This window comes from Anastrepha obliqua, chromosome 2 (assembly GCF_027943255.1).
Source record: "Anastrepha obliqua isolate idAnaObli1 chromosome 2, idAnaObli1_1.0, whole genome shotgun sequence".
NCBI lineage: Eukaryota > Metazoa > Arthropoda > Insecta > Diptera > Tephritidae > Anastrepha > Anastrepha obliqua.
The window spans coordinates 60,101,946-60,108,627 of record NC_072893.1 but is presented as its reverse complement, the minus strand read 5'-3'; the positions used below and the strand labels follow the sequence as shown (position 1 = coordinate 60,108,627).

General features: G+C 35.7%; 1 long non-coding RNA gene across 1 annotated transcript; it reads right to left on the bottom strand.

The window, feature by feature from the left end:
• Window positions 1-4,897: 4,897 nt before the first annotated feature.
• LOC129239129 (uncharacterized) lies at window positions 4,898-5,695 on the bottom strand. The gene is made up of 4 exons (XR_008581823.1): window positions 5,602-5,695; window positions 5,480-5,547; window positions 5,091-5,423; window positions 4,898-5,034 (listed from the first exon to the last, which is right to left on the bottom strand). It is a non-coding gene; the product is annotated as an uncharacterized LOC129239129 (long non-coding RNA).
• Window positions 5,696-6,682: the final 987 nt, after the last annotated feature.

Genomic DNA, 6,682 nt, shown 5'->3' with positions numbered 1-6,682 from the left:
CAACCCAGACGTAAGCAAGGTTGTCCCCTGTCGCCCCTTCTCTTCGCCATCATCCTTGGTGAAGTCATATGCCAACTGACCCTGCACAAAAAAGGCATATGAAGCTTCACCAGACATTTTGAGGACCTAGACTTCGTCAATAATCAGACTAGTCACGCTGGCTCGCACTGTCAGACTGGAGAACACCATCGCCAAGACCAAGGCTATGAGAGTTAACCGCAATAACGCAAGGCAGATATTGGTTGACGGAGGCCTGGTGGAATTTGCCGAAAGCTTCTGCTACCTCGGCTGCATCATCACGGCAGATGGTGGAGAAGATGAAGATGTCAACTGCAGGCTAAACAAAGCAAGGCCGGCATCCGGGCGAATGCATACAGTATGGAGGAGTTCGCAAATCTCCAGGCGCGAAAGTGGCGTTCACGAGAATGGCACTTGACTGGAACTTGCAAGGGAGCAGAGGTCGCGGTCGACCAAAAAACACTTGGAGAAGTTCGATGCTGCGCGAACTAGCATACACAGAACCGTGTACGATGGAAAAGTCTTGTCAAGACCCTATGCTCCCGAGAGGAGTGAACAAGGAAACCAAAAAAATGGATTTGTGAATTATTGTTACTATTGTTAAAATCCTATTTGAATACTCAATAGAAAAAAAATCGAATAAGATTTTACTTTATATTATATATAGTTCCTCCAGGGTTGCCTTTTATGCCCGTAATGAAAACACAGTAAAGTATTAAGAAAAATGCCTTTATTTTTTTCCAAAAATTTCTCCTTGGAAGTCAATGCACTTCTGCATTCCCTTCAATCAATTTTCAAAGCACTTGTCCTCACTTAGAAATGGACACCTCAAAACCGAGGGGTGAAAGGTTTCTGGTGAAAGGTTGAGAAACGTTAATCTCACATTTAATTTTTGATGTACGAGAGCAAAAAGAAATCATTATGTGCAAAATCAGGACTGTAGGGCAAATGTTCCATTAATTCGATGTGTAAGCCGGTATGTGAGAATTCGCATTTTCTTGGTGAAGGATTATTCATATCCGGCGTTGTGTTTTCCTTAATTCTTAACATGAGCATTGAACCGAAAACAAAAACCAAAACATGGCGACCATTTGCTTTGAGTTGCGTCTTCCGCGATCAGCTTCTGTTGGATTAAGCTCGTCTTGGACACTCACACTGCTGATTGCTATTTCTGGCACATATGCAGCTAAAGCACTGCAGCTGAATTTCTTCAATATTTCTTTACACCAATCGACAGGAGTCCTTTATGCAGTTTTAAATTTGTGCGGTATCCAAATCTTCTTGACGGCCAACTGTTGGATGCCTCTATCTTGCGATTTGTCAGGTGACGGTCTTACCTTATCAATTGACGCACAGCATCTGGCACAACAACCGCTTTTGGACGGCCTTCACGAAATTCATCCTGCAAGATAAGATATCAGCAGAGGGGCGAGATTTGTTGAATTAAATTAAATTATACATTTTAAATAAATTTCTAGTTTTTCATATGTTTTTATTGAAATCATGGCTCTTATTTACTCAAAATAAGCGGAAACCAAAGTAAAAATTGGGAAATTTTACTCTTTTTGTATGGAGCCCCGAGGAACTCACATTGAGCTTAGTTGATTGAGGTTTGTAATTTTTGAAATGGCAGTTCATGCTCTATGTAAGAAGCGAGGTGGAAGACAATACGCCACATTATCCTACGCCCACCGCCACTTTACTTGCCTGACGTACAAGAAAGTTACCCCACCACGATACATAAAAAATATAATCAAAAATCTTTTTTACTGCCGCAAGTCATGCAAGAAAGCGTCTCTTGTTGGTTATCTTAATCTTACATATAGTACGTCCAGAATTTTCAAAAAATCGACTTTTTTCGATATTTCGAAAGTATAGCATCTGAAGAATATACTGTGAAATTTTCACACGGAAATTCCCACTATTACAACTTCCACAGGCCATTAACTAAGTAGAGAGCGGACCGCGCGCTTGCAAAATTTTTCGAAATTCAAAAATCCGGGTCGGCAACTATAATTACAACTTTTTTTTATTTGCCACGCTTTTAACTCTAATTTGAATTACTCTATTTGTATCTTAATTTTAGTTATAATTCTGTTCTGAGGTAGTTGACTATGACTGATCGTTCGATTTGCTATTACTTCATTATAGGTCCCTTTGTCATTAAAATTTATTTTCTACTTTTTTGTTCGATTACCAATACAAGCGTGTTTTTTAGTTTTTTTTTTAACTATTTTTTATTTTTAGTATAATATATGTAGGTTTTAAACGAGTAATATACTATTACACAGCCGCACACTAAATCCTAACCTCAATTCATGTTTCTACCGGTATGGCAATATTGGCAAATGTTATAAAAAATGCACATTTTTCAGCGCTCTCACGAGGAAAAGAGTTTCCCATCTAGTCATCTATGTTGCGTGTTCCGAGTCGATCAGATTTTTAGAAGCCAGTGAAAATTAAGTGTATTTCTAATTGTTTGTGGGCAACATTTTTCCCCCAAATCATTTTCGGCGATTATTGGGGCACTTCGGGGCGCTTAAAAATATATCCTTTTTGACTTGCTGTAGAATATATTGTTCATCACTCGGAGAGAAAATTTTGTTAATTATTTGCAACTTGTAATCTATTTTTCATACTTCTATCCTCTTTGTACTGTTTTATGATGTATTGCACGATCAATCGGCTTCGATTTACAATTTCAGATACTTCCCGAAGCAATTTTTGGTTTTCGTAATGATGAATTACTAATTTTCGCACTTCCTTTGGGCAGACAACCATTTCACTTTTTATTGTCCTTTATCAACAAATGAGACAATATTCAGCATATGGCAAAGAAGTTTAATGTTTGCGACTTCCCCGAAATCCACTTTAAAAATAACGTGAACTTGCATAGGCCATGATTGCAACCAATTTTGCCTAATAAATAAACACTGTACGAGTTTGGCTTTTGCGTTAAAAATTGCAACTTGTTAAATAATTTGTATTTATCTTGATAAATAAGGGAGCATTTCAAATTTTGCTTTTGTCGTTGAATGCATTACCTACAGGGTGGGCTATATAGCGTTTACTTTTTGAACTACCTATTTTTTTTAAGAATGGGAACACAAATGACATGTCAAATGTGTTAATAATTTAGTTAAAGATTTGACATTTACGCAATGGGACGCTATACACTTGAACAAAATTGGGAAATATTGAAAACCTAATTCTAAAGTGGTGAGTCTTCTTCTTCTTCCGCGGTTACAGTAAATGGCGAGCGTTACCGTGACATGCTCAACGAGTTTTTGTTTCCAAAAATTGAAGAGGATGACATGGACGACATTTGGTTTCAACAGGACGGTGCAACTTGTCACACTGCCAAAGCTACACTCGAACTTTCGGCTACCGTTTTTGAATTCCGATATCAATTGGCCGCCTCGGAGCTGTGGTTTAAGCCCGTTGGACTATTTTTTGTGGGAAGCCGTTAAGGGCAAATGCTATGCGAACCATCCAGAGACGATTGATGCTTTAAAACACGAAATCGAAGTTGCCATTCATGAAATTGGAGCCCAAACAATCGAAAATGTGCTTAAAAATTGGGTTGATCGAATGGCCTACTGTAAAGCCAGTCGTGGCAGTCATTTGAACGATATTATTTTTCATTCATAAATGACAATGTTCAATCTTCAAAATAAAAAAAAAAAGTTTGCAAAAATATTGATTAGTTTTTTTTTATAGCCGATTCAAAAAGCAAATTTTACATGGCCCACCCTAGAAGTACATTAAATAAATAAAACCAACAAGTTTTTATTACATCACTAGCCCCCCCTATTTAATGTAAAAGCAAATATCTAGGTGGTTGCACGAGTTTTACCGCACTAGTTTTCATCATCGTTCTTTCAAACGGATTCCTTCAATATTATCATTATTATATACAGTTTATTCATAAAAATAAATTTAAAAAATACAGTCCGGTTCACTTCATTAGAGGCAATAATTTGTATGGAAGAAAACGATTATTAAAGCAATCGTATTTGATCTAATGATCCAAAGTTTTCTGATAATTCAAGTGAAGACTGTACTTCGCTCGAAAATAAAGATGCATCAAAATATTATTCCATCTTCGCAGCTGTAATACTGTGCTATATTTATTGGTTCACTTGAATAGAGGCAAATTCGAAAACTTTGTATTGAAAATATCGAACCAATCATTCACCGTATCAATGAACTCTGCTGTTTCCATGGGCTGATACATATCGAGCCCAAACGCATAACACCTTCGGATTACACGCAGAAATATGTGATATTACTTATGTATGTGTTTTAAGTTAGTTCGCAGTTGTAAAACAAATATTAGTTAGATGGAAACGAGACAAAAGTAAAAAAATGGAGTCTCTAAAGGAGTATTTTTATTACATTAAAATGGAAATGCAGCTAGTAAACAAAAATATTTTGGAAAATTATTTCACTCTTATGCATATAAAGCCATGTTCAGTAACCTTTGCATTACGACGTGTTGCAAATTTCCTCATTTCAGTACCGTACGAACGTAAATGTACGTTTCATAACTGTTTTTACAAACTTTTATTCCTAAAATAAATGCTGACTTTTAGCATCCTTCATATGCATTAAGAGAGTAACTTGTTAAACCATTGAATTTGATATAGATTTGGCTGCCATATGTTAACGACAGGAATGAGATATGTAAAACAGAAAATTTAATTTCGTATTTCGAACATAATAATATATGTATGTCCATTTGTTACCGTAAAGACATTGCGAAAGCGGAAGTTCAGTCGATCATTCCTCCACGTAAGAAAAACATTGGAGTTAGAAGAGTTAAAATTGAAAAAATTACAAATTTATTAGTTTATTGTTTAAAATTTGTCTACCTTAATATACTTGGCGTCCCTAATATTAGTATAGTTAGGAAAATATATTCATATAGTCTAAAACTAATACATTGAAAAATTTCTATATTGATAATATAATCCACTTTTAGTAATTGCGATGATTCGGGCAGAAATCAAAAACCTGTAAACCAAAAATCTTAAAAATTGTTAATTCATAAATATATCACTACAACTTACGTGTAAATGTAGACGTAAAGCGCGAGGACTTGCTCGTGTAGGTGTTGCGCATGCATTCACGTACAGCATATTGTTCTAGACCGGGTAGCGTGAAGAGCCAGTTCGGAAGCCAAATTGATTTCAGTGGTAGCAGAACTAGGCACATAATGACCGTCACATGTCAAACACTTACTAGGTATTTGCACCATCATACACAGCACGATCAATGTCATCTATGAAATTGTCCGTAGCACCACATGTGACGATGGTAGAAATACACGCATACTTGCCTTCGTTTCTAAAAACCAGCTCTTCAACACACATCTTCCGCTGCACTTGATCGTCTGTGAAGTCCTACAAATAAAAACTTTTAAAACCAATTTATTAGCAAATATTCTAACAGAACTTACTAACTGTAGTTTATGTATTGTATGTAAGGTGGTCACTATTATATTTGCAAAAACGCTGTTCTAAAAACCTATGAATGAAAAAGTTTAATAAGAATTTATACAAATGTCTGATCTGGACTTACGTGTATGAAAATTCACCAACGGGTAGTTTTCGGCAGCAGAAAGGCGACTTCAAATAATCGACCACCACCATATGTAAGACATAATCGACCTAAATTGTGAAAAATGCCATTAATTTACAAAATAATTAGCTTTTATTATTATACTTACTTGAACGTTGTACCGTGGTACATGTGCACATTTTCTTAATTTCTTCAAATTTCCATCCTCCTTATGTTCATACACACAAACGAAACACAGGTATGTCTTCTATATACAAATTAAACACAGCGAGAAAATGTCCCACCCGATCATGATTACCTTAACGAAAGTAGTGAAAGTTTCCCTTTTTGGCTGTTAAGTTTAAGCCCAGCCGACGTAGTTTTATTCACTACAAATCCATCGAGGCGTGCACACGTATAAAAAAAAGGGGAAACTAGGATACGCAAAAACAAAAAAAAAAAGAATAAATTGGAGCTATCATTTAAGGGATCATAATTTTTGAATTTCTTCAAGGCTGTCGGCCGTCAATATCCTCTGCCACATCGGATTCATCCACACCTAGGCGTACTCTCATACGTACCATAGCATTATAAAAGTTTTCAAAGTTCCAAAAGTTTTTTTTTTCAAAAACCAGTGTTTCGTGAAAATATGTATATGGGTTTAAGCTAACTTTTTGCGGTTCTTTTTGCGGCTCTTCGAGCGATTCTTCGAGCGGTTGTTCGAGCGGTTTTCCGAGCGGTTCTTCTTGCGGTTTATATATATATTATACATGTATATATATATATACATATAATGATTAACAGTTGTTAACTGTTAACAGCCACAGTTAAGAAAAAAAACAAAAAGAAAAAAAAAAAAAAACGAAATGCTTTTCAATTAAATTAAAATCGAAACTAGTGAATAGTTATTAAATTTTTATGAATTTTGTGAAAAAAACTTTCAAATCATGATAGATGCTTTCCATTCTAATTCAACCGGGCTATTCGGGTCATGTTCTTCGATTTCGATGTAACTTAAATATGTTGCTCTCTGATCAAAATAATGAGACACGTATTTTTTTGTTCGCCCGAAAAAATTTTTTTTCAAGAGTTATCGGTAATT